Raw genomic sequence first — 11044 nt, 5'->3', positions numbered from 1 at the left:
TACATGATGAAAGCAAAGCCATTATATATGGTTAATTTCGGGGCTTACTTGGCAAAAAAACTAAATGAACAAGGAGCCCAGAGAGACAAAGAGAGCACTGAAAGGGCGCTTTCGCCCTGAAGGCATTTGCTCAACTGGGCGTGCTTGAACATCAGTTCTCCCAGCCTCTCGAGTGTCAGAGGGAGAAGACAAAGGCCAGGTCTTTCCCAGGTGCAGTCTAATATGAGCCCACCTATTAAGCTGGACTCCAAAGAGTTACACTTCAATATAAGACTAAAGTAGAAATAAACTGACCCCCTAGATCCTCCTTAAGGAAATTTTAAAGAAAATTGCCCAGTCTCAAACCTTGGTGGTGAGGGGAAGAAGAAAAATGTTCCTCATAAGAACTCATAATCAAGAACTATCCCCCCAAGGAATTTGCAACCAAATGCTGAAAGTTCTTAAGCCAATCATTACAGTGGTACCTGACCCAGGGATTTAATAGATGCACCTAAACTTTCTTTCTGGAGGAAACCACCTTTATCCCAGGCCTCCAAGAATTTCCACAGATCAAGTTCTAAGTAAAATAAACAACTCACAGTAAAACATTTACAAAACATACTAGTAAAAAATAATAATAATAAAAAAAAACACACTAGGAAACAAGGCACCATATAAGAAAGTCAGCAATAAAACAGGAAGCAAAATAAAGCCCATTTAAAATTTCCAGCGTTAGAGTTGTCATATAAGTTTGCTCATATATTTGAAGAACAAAAGAAAGGCTTGAAACGATGGGGAAATAACAAGCAGATTTTAAAAGGAGTCAAACAGAACTACTAAACGTGAAAATACCATCGTTGAAGCCAAAAAATATGGGGAGAGTCGGAGAGAAAAATAATATAATTCAACACTGGTATAAGTTTCTTAGAAGGGTTACCTCCCTGTCCCTTCCCTGTGGATGAAGCCCTAAAGAAGAAAGATAAAACACTTGAATAATTTGGAGAATCCAAAAGCAACCATCTGTGCGTGGGGAGAGCAAGAAGGTTTATTTCTCCAACTCTTCTCCCATTAGACATGAAGAGTTAGACCAAGCTACAAATTGAAGCTCTTAAAAGAACTCAATACCAGTGTACAAGACATTTTTATCTTACGGTTGGACTTTCATAGATTAAAAAAGCTCAGTTGATGTATGCTGTGAATAAAGCATGAGAATTCCTGACTTTTTCCATTATGAGTTCACAAAACCAAAGCTATACATTTAAACATAGCCTCCAGAACCCAATGGTTAGCAAAGAGATACTATATCAGAATATCAGCAATCACATTTCTGCTCTATACACAAAACATGATCCATTCAAATAAAAGGGCCAATTTTCCCATTTATGAATAACATTCCAGTGTTAATTTCCTCACCACTGGAATTATTTTTCAAAAATCACAATTTTGGCGGCTCTCTAAGTCCCTGCTGTGCAAGGTTAGTTCCATGTACCAGCAGCATCGGTATCATCTGGAAATTTATTAGAAAGGCAGAATCTCCGACTTACTAAATCAGGATCTGCCTGTTAACAAGAGCCTCAGGTAATTCATTTACTCATTCAAGTCTGAGAAGTACTGGTCAAAGTATTCTTACTGTCCTACCTTATAGGTAATATCCGTGCTTTGAAATAGATTAATAGATGATGGTAGATGATAGATAGATTGATTGATTGGTCGATGATATGATTTTTAACTCTCCATTTTGAAATTATTTCAGTTATAGAAAAGTTTCCAGAGAGTACGATTTTCCATTCACCCTAATGCCCCAAACGTTAGCACCTTACATAACCACAGTCCAGTAATGAAAATTGGAATTCATTCAGTGCTTTCATCACTGCCCTCTCCTCCCCCACCAGCGCACCCCATCGCACCCCCAGAACACCATCCCCCAGCACCCCGCCCTGCCCGGTCAGGCCTTCACGCAGGTGCAGGCGCCTCCCCTCGTGGGCGGGGGTCCACGGAACTCACCGTCCAACTGGCCCAGTGTGAAAGGGAGAGATGTTGCTCACAACCAGTCGGGAATGCCGGGTTGTCCTGGGAAACGGGAATGCCCTATTTGGGCATCCTTCCCCTCAGGGAAACTCCTTTTCTTAGAAACCCAGCACGCAGGTCATCTTTTTTTCTTTAAAGATTTATTTATTTTTTTATTTCTCTCCCCTTCCCTCTCCCCTCCCCCCCCTTCCCCCTCCCCCCAGTTGTCTGTTCTCTGTGTCTATTTGCAACGTCTTCTTTTTCCGCCTCTGTTGTTGTCAGTGGTACGGGAATCTGTTTCTTTTTGTTGCGTCATCTTGTTCTGTCAATTCTCCGTGTGTGCAGCGCCATTCCTGGGCAGGCTGCACTTCTTTTCCCGCTGGGTGGCTCTCCTTACGGGGCGCACTCCTTGCGTGTGGGGCTCCCCTACGCGGGGCACACCCCTGCGTGGCACGGCACTCCTTGCGCGCATCAGCACTGCGCATGGGCCAGCTCCACACGGGTCAAGGAGGCCCGGGGTTTGAACCGCAGACCTCCCATGTGGTAGACGGCGCCCTAACCACTGGGCCAAGTCTGCTTCCCTGTACTGACTTTTAAAAAATTATGTACTGGAAATCATACTGTAGGAATTATTTTGTGTCCGGCTTCTTTTCAGTTTTATATTTTGGCATCCATACATCGCAAAAGATCATGAATCCTATGATTTCCTTCATTAAGGGCCCCAACTAGGCAAATCCACACAGCTATGAAGGGGATTGGTGGATGCCAAGGAGGCCCGGGGTCTGAACCGCGGACCTCCCGCGTGGTAGGTGGATGCCCTAACCGCTGGGCCAAGTCCGCTTCCTACACGGTGCCTTCTAACAGATACGACCTCGCTCCCCCGGAGCCTTAGGTGAAGAGTGCTGGAGAACACACTGTTAAAGAGCAGGTGATAGAGAATGGGAAAGCATTGAAGAAAATGTAAAAACCGAAGGACGTGATGCAGAGCGGAGGAGGACTGGGAGGGGGGTGTTCAAAAAGGTCTGTTTGAGGAGGTGGCTTTTGTCTCTCCTCCCTTGAGGGGGGAGGGCGCCCCTCGAGGGGGGAGAGGGCCTGCCTCGAGGGGAGAGGGCGGCGCCTCGAGCGGGGAGGGCGCGCCTCAAGGGGGGAGGGCGCGCCTCGAGGGAGGAGGGCGGCGCCTCGAGGGGGGGGCGGCGCCTCGAGGGGGGAGGGCGCACCTCGATAGGGGGAGGGCGGCGCCTCGAGGGGGGAGGGCGCACCTCGATAGGGGAGGGCGGCGCCTCGAGGGGGGAGGGCGCGCCTCGAGGGGAGAGGGCGGCGCCTCGAGGGGGGAGGGCGCGCCTCGAGGGGGGAGGGCGCGCCTCGAGGGGGGAGGGCGCGCCTCGAGGGGGGAGGGCGCACCTCGATAGGGGAGGGCAGCGCCTCGAGGGGGGAGGGTGCGCCTCGAGGGGGGAGGGCGCCCCTCGAGGGGGGAGGACGCGCCTCGAGGGGGGAGGGCGCGCCTCGAGGGGGGAGGGCGCGCCTCGAGGGGGGAGGGCGCGCCTCGAGGGGGGAGGGCGCGCCTCGATAGGGGAGGGCGCACCTCGATAGGGGAGGGCAGCGCCTCGAGGGGGGAGGGCAGCGCCTCGAGGGGGGAGGGCGCCCCTCGGGGGGGGGAGGGCGCGCCTCGAGGGGGGAGGGCGCGCCTCGAGGGGGGAGGGTGCGCCTCGAGGGGGGAGGGCGCCCCTCGAGGGGGGAGGGCGCGCCTCGAGGGGGGAGGGCGCGCCTCGAGGGGGGAGGGCGCGCCTCGAGGGGGGAGGGCGCGCCTCGAGGGGGGAGGGCGCCCCTCGAGGGGGGAGGGCGCGCCTCGAGGGGGGAGGGGAGAGGCAGCGTGCTCCGAAGAGCTGGAAGCAACAGATAGCGTGGGAAGGGAACTCTATAGCAGTTTTAAGCAGGGGGATGACGCTGTTTCATGGACAGTTTAGGGAAAAGAATGAGAGAGAAGGAGACTGCCGAGCAAAACATTACTGGGGGAAGGGAATGGATGCTGTGTTTGAGAAAGAATAAAATCAGTAAAGACAGGAAAAAGGATGTGGGAGTGCTGGGAAGAGTGACACTTTCATCTGCTCCAGACTGGAGACGGTGGCGATGGCACTGAGAATGGACAGCGCCCGTGCTGGCTGACCTGACGGGCAAAGGCATCTTCCTAAAACTCCAGGGAAACCAGAGGGCGACGGCGAGAAGACTTGAAATTGAAGTGTAGCCTTGATCAAAGAAAGGCCACCGTTAAGTTTGCTTTTAAGGACATCATTATGTTAAAAATTTATCTCAGGTCAGCCAGGCCTCACTGGGAATTGAGCCGACTCGAAGCTCTTAAGTAGAAGAGGCAATTTGAGATGTTAGATATTTCCACCTTACAGACACTTGCTATGGTGATATTTTGTAATTTCATCTTTTCTGTACTCAGTATTCAGTTCCACTGATCTATATGTCTATCCTTTTATGAATATGATAGTCTTAATAAATAAGGACTTACACTAAGAATTAAAATCAGAAAGTGTGAGTCCTCCACCTTTGTTTTTTGTTTTATTTTTTCCAAAATTGTTTTGACTATACTGGAATTCCTTTTTTTAAAAAAAAAAAACTTCTCTTTTAATATTTTGTGGAAATATTGTATGTTTATTAAATATAGCTGGTTCTTTTACTTTCACCTGGAAAAAATAAAGGAGAGAGGAGATGTCAGATCACAATACTTTTCACTGCAAGTAATGATATCCTTAAGTTCACTGCCTTTCAAAGAGCAATTTATTTTTCTCCACGTAAGAGAAAGTCTGAAGCATTGGCTCAATGGCGCCATAAATAACGTCAGGGCGACGTCCTCGGGGGCCTCTTGACCTCTCCTTGGTGGTCACAGAAAGGCAGTCCAGCGGCTGCCACCTTGTCCATTCAAGGTAGATAAAAGGAAGACGGGGAGAGGGATAACTTATATCTCCGTGCCCAGAACTGTGCCACGTGGCTGCAAGAGACACTTGGAAAGTGAGTAATTTATGAGGTTTTTTTTTTTGGACTTTACAATTAACTTAAGTCAGAAAGAAGGGGTTGATGTGAGACTTGCTATGTCTGCCACAAAGGGTTAGTGATGTTACCAAAAAATGATACATTGACTTCTGCTCCCCGCGCCTCCACCCCAAAATCAGCAGATGGGCTGGTGATGAAGAGTTCATTTTGGCCCCATGATTTTCCTTTTCAATGCTGGATGACGAACGTCTCGGGGCCTCCTGATTCTGCCCTGCCTGTCCTGAGAGTTAATTCTCGCCAGCACTCGTACAGCATTCACACAGACTTTGAGAGTCAGGGAGACCTGCCAGAAAAACAAACTCAGTCTCTTGTGGAAGGACAAGGGTGACATTATGACCAGGCTGCAGCACAGCTCCCTTTCACAAACGCTTAAGGAAAGAATGCTGGAATTCAGTGTGTGTCCATGGATCCCCACTGCAGGTCCTGACCGCATGCTCCCTTTCTTTCACACCGTAATCCTGGATAAGGCTCGCGGGTGCCGGGCACTGGATGTTTTTCTCCTCTGCCCTTTGTTATTGTTCCCTGTCCTAGTTTATTGGATTATTTTTCTCTCTAAATGTTTATGGGGATACGTGTGTCAGTGGGTTAAAGGTTAAGAGAATATGCCAAACCTGTGGAATCGAGGGCCCCGCAACCACAGTCCTCTGTTCTCCAAAGGAAGGCCGTTCCGAGCACTTCTCCCACCCCTTTGAGAAGGAAGGCCTGGGATGTACAAACGAGTGTCTGCAAGCACTGCTGCTGCTTGCAACATCTGGGCATTTTTTCATGCATTTATTTATCCAAAAAATATTTGTTGAGCCCATTTGCCAGATCCTGGGGACGTTATGGTGAACAGAAATTTTCTCTACCCTCATTGACCTTATACTTGCTATAGAATAATATTTTAAAATATTAATCAATAGCTCACTTTTTTCTCTCCCTGCTCTCACTCAGTTAACTAGGCCTTGGGAAGAGAGGTAACAAGGTAGAAAGCAGAGAAAAAAGGGGAATTCCTGTTTGTTAGGAAAATGGACACGATACTAGACATAGACAAAAGTGTTCCACCATTAGGGCTTCATGCCACACAAGTAACCCACTAAAAGAAAAAATAGTTCTCTGAGCTGAAAGGGGAAGAGAGAAAGAGGTCAAAAGAATTGCTCCAGAGAATCAGTGGGGTGGGAAGGAGCCGTCCAGACCTGAAGGGGGCATGGGATGGATACAAGAAGTAGCTCTGCCAAGGGGAAGAGTGAGGAGCATCTGTGAGGACCTCAGAAACCAGGTGGTAGCCAAGGGCGCATTTTCCAACTGCCTAGGGAGCTCCAAGGGAATACCACCCATCCCTTCCCCAGGCAACCAAAATCCATGCTTGCCTCTTTTTCCTGTCCACACAGGCAGACTATATTTTCCAGCCTTCCTTACAGTTAGATGAAGCCATAAGAGTGAGTTCTGGCCAATAGAATATGGAAGTGATACACACTGTTTCCCTGCAGGTCCATAAAAACTTCCCATGCAATGTCCTGTGTTCCTTCTTTCTTCTTCTTAAGATGTCCTTAAGGCACTGAGGGATGGCAGAATCACAAGATGGAAAGAGCCTGGGTCCTGGGTCCCCTACTTGAAATAGAGTCACTCGTTGAAGCCACCTGCCCAGAAACACCTGCATTGGGATCTTTTTTTTTTTTTTTGAAGGTACTTAGATTACATAAATGTTACATAAAAAATATAGGGGATTCCTATATGCCCTGCTCCCTTCCTCTTCCACATTTTCCCATATAGCAACATCTTTCATTAGTGTAGGACTTTTGTTATAATGGACAAACACATTTTGGAGCATTGCCACTAAGTGTGGATTATAGTTTACATTATAGTTTATACTCTCTCCCACACAATTTTTTATGTTATGACAAAATATATAATGGCCTATATCTGTCATTGCAATGCCATTCAGGACAATACCCAAGTCTTGAGAATGTCCCCATGTTACACCTGTTTTTCCCTCTCCTTCCTTTCAGAACTTCCGATGGCCACTGCCTCCACATCATTGATAAAAGTTCTTCCATTGCTAGAATCACAATAAGTCTATAGGATACCAGTAAGTCTCCTTAAGTCCATTGTTCATTCCCCAATCCTGAGGATTCTGGGATGGTGATGTCCACTCCACCTCTAATTGAGAGGGGGCTTAGATTCCATTGAACAGATGAATGGGACTGTCTTGCTTACAGTTGCAGACTCTCTGTTCCTTGGGTTAGTCATTGTCCATCATCGTTTCCTTAGTAGTTGTCGTGGGTAAGTCCAATGAACTAGAGAATAGTGGTGCAACTCTGTTCATATTCAGGGCCCAGCTGGCAGATGGACAGCTCAAAGATTTAAGTGTCTTGGACACACATCTTTCAACTCTAGCACTAACTATAGGTTCAAAAAGAAGGGTCAAAAGAGCCATGTGTAGGAAACCACAACTGAGTCAACACTGTCACACTGGGGAGCATAATTTCCAAAGTAGGGTCCACTGGCAGGACTCCAAACTCCTGAGCTGTCTGCTCTGCCTATAGTGTCTGGATGTCTCCAGAGTCCTCAGGAGCCCCACTATTTGAAGCAATATTTACTTTGGCAGTTAATGAGATCCTGCTGAAACATGCACAAGTGTAACCTCTGGAATGACTTCTTGACTCACTTTGAAGTCTCTTGGCCATTTAAACTCATATGTCTTTACCTTTTCCCCCTTTTGGTTGAGGTCTTTTTCCCATTGCTTTGCTAGATGGTGCTTGGTAGTAATCCCTTGGTGCCCAGGAGGCTCATCCCCGGGAGTCATGTCCCACATTGTGGGGGAAGGTATGCATCGGGGTCTTGTGTGAACAGGATTTAACCTCTATTGTATTGAACCACTAAAATGTTTTTTTTAATTACAGAAATTTTAGTCTTGCCTGACTAATATACTTAGTAACCACCCAACTTAAGTAGCACTTTCCTGATCCTGGATGAAGGGGTCACTGAGTCCAATTTACTCCTTATATTACTTGTCCCCTGAGGACAGACACACTGTTGCAAAATACTAGGAAGCAATAACTCCTCTATAAGCAAGATGGGGCTTTACAATCTATCATGGTAGTATGGTAGTGCGGAAAGGAAAGGTCTTGCTTTTTTTTATTAACAACTTTATTTTAAATTCACAAAAATAAAAGAACAGGAAAAGGCAGAAATATCACTTCCCAAAAAAGTTCATTTTCAGGCACTTTTATCTCATCCAATTCCAAATGGTAACTCAATGAGAATCAGGAAGTACATATAGGGAGAGAAGTAGAAATCTTTAAGATATGCTTGAGAAGTGAGTGGAATGGCAATTCTTCATTGAACATCTTTAAATTCTAGTAAGAGATGGGAGCAGGAAATAAAGTTGTATGGGACAATGTTCTAGGCTGGGCCATCTAGAGGGCTGAGGGGATGTGATAAACATGATAGTAACAGCTACTTCCCCTATGCCAGAATCACCATCATTTTAGCAGAGTGGTTTGGCAGGGAGTAGAGACTGCAGGGAAGGCTGGGCTTAAAGGCATAAGGTTTAGTGACTGTGTGCTCACTCAAACGTGTTATCCTGCCAGAAGGAATAGACCCTTATTCGTTGAGCAACTTCAAAATCTAGCAAATAAGAATTTTCCCTAGACAGGGTCTAAACTCTATGGGGGAGGAAGGGTGCTCCACGTGTTTCGTCCTTGGCCGAGTCTTATTATTTGCTAGAAGAATAGTTAACTTTATGGAGCACTTTGTATGGGGCCGTGTACTAAGGAATGTAGACATATGCTTTCATTTAACCCTCCAACAGCTCTGGGAAATGGATACTATTCTTACCCATTTTCTAACACTGAGCCTTAGAGATAAGTACAGTATCCAAGGTCATATCCATAGTAAATATATTAGCATATATTAAAACCCAGCTCTGTATTGAGTCCAGTATTTAGGCTCTTATTCACTGAATCTCGTTTGGGGTTTGGAAGGATTCTGAAGATGCACTTAGGTTCAGCAGGGCAAAGTGCTGTGATAGACTGATTGGGGGAAAGGGGACAGTTTGGAAAGTCGTGTATTTGCCATCTCTGTGCCACAGCTGAATACCTCCAAAATATATACATCCTATTAAATAAAAGTAGATGCTAGAGGAAGCCTCTCAACTAGCTGTCTCACTGTAAAGTGAGTGCCTTGTGGGAAGCTGCCTTACTCTAAAAGGTAGATCACTACGAATTGCATCCAACTTAGAAAAAGAAAAGAAAATTGTGATTGTACTTCATACTTTTTAAAATAGAATATCATATTCCTATTCTAATGTTAGGTTGTAATTCTCAGGTAAACTAATTAGAAAGAAAATTGTTTGACAAATTTGGCACCTAAAGGTCTCTAGGTACCTTAACACAAGAATCCTAAAAACATTATGAAAGATTAAAAAACCTACTCCCTGAACCACTTCTTTTCAGTGCTTAACTGGGGAGTCACATCAGGCTGGAAAATGGTTCTGGGGCTAAGCCAAATTTGGAGCTGTCAGGGGAAAGGCTGCAATGAAACAGAATTTCATCCTCTCTGGGAACCCTCTGTTAATTGGTATAAAATGACATTGTTGTTATTGGATGATCTCAAGAGAAAAGAATATTTTAAACTTCTATTATGGCTTTCTTCCCACCCTTTTTCTTGCCCCCAAAGAGAGAACCTGTTTACTTTTCTTACGTAATTTCACTGTTCTTTGTGTTGCCAAATATCTTATGGTAGTATTACACTTGACAGATCTCTCATTGAGAAGTTGCCAACAACCAAAAAATAATTGGCTTAGTTCTCTGGGTGTATGAAAAAACAGTGCATGGACTATGCACATTTCATCACAGATAGAGTCCAACAGCTTGTATCTCAGTGAAATTTGGGGGTAAGCAATTCTGCATCTTAAAGAACACTTTGTTGCTATATGTATATATAAAAGGAGATGAATCCTTATCTGTAATGGAATAGAAAGGGGGCAGGGCCTTCTTGGAATGTCTACTTGGCCACCCATAGTGCTAGACTATGATGATATGAACAAGAATGAGATGGAGGGAACTGAAAATCTTATAGAGGGGAGAGAAGACTTTATACAGCCACTCTTACAATGAGCGAAGGGAGATTTGTATGAATACATTAGAGTGTTTCTCAGAGTTGTGGTCCCAGACCAAGAACATCAACATCAAGCTGGAACTTGTTAGAAATGCAAATTATCGAGCTCCACTCCAGACATACTGAATCAGAAACTCTGGAGATGAGGCCAGCAACCACCCTCCAGGTGATTCTGATGCACAATCGTGTCTGGAAACCAGTGGATTGGCAAAGGTGATACTATTAGCAGTCATATGGTACCTTCTTTGCCTTTGCTACAAAAATTTTACAATATTACTGTTAACTACAATCTGTAAGTCACATTACTTCCTGTGTATCATCAGTTTGTTTACTGGGCAGACATCTCTCTCTATAAAAATTCAACCAAGCATCCGTGGCTTAGTATGTCCACAAAGAGCAGCATCAGTGAGTTTAGCAAGGCATGTGCTTAACCCTCTGAGCAGTCCTGCTTATTCCTATGTTCTCATGCCTGCTAGACATCTCCACCTGAGTGGGTCCAGACTGAACTCTTCATTCTTCTCCCCTGTCCTGCCACTGCTGCCCCAGTCTGTCCTTCCTTGAGTCCCTAACTCAGATAAAGACACCTGACCTATTCACACAACCCAGAAGTCCACATGGAATCCTGGGCTTCTCTTGCTCTTTCATCCCTTCAATCCTGCCCCCCACACACATCTAATTGGCCATGAAGTTCTGTCAAGGCTACCATCTACATAACTCTCTTCCTTTTCAACCACATTGCTCAGGCTTGGCTCAGGGGCTACCATTCCTCACCCACAGTTTTATAAGGGCTTTTTCCCTTTTTGTTTTAATATTATTTTTTAATTTTAAAAAAAGCTACTTAGATTACCAAAATGTTACATAAAAATGTAGGGGATTCGCACATGCCCCACTCTCTACCCTT

Source organism: Dasypus novemcinctus, chromosome 4 (assembly GCF_030445035.2).
Source record: "Dasypus novemcinctus isolate mDasNov1 chromosome 4, mDasNov1.1.hap2, whole genome shotgun sequence".
Classification (NCBI taxonomy): Eukaryota; Metazoa; Chordata; class Mammalia; order Cingulata; family Dasypodidae; genus Dasypus; species Dasypus novemcinctus.
Note: the sequence above shows the minus strand (reverse complement) of the source record.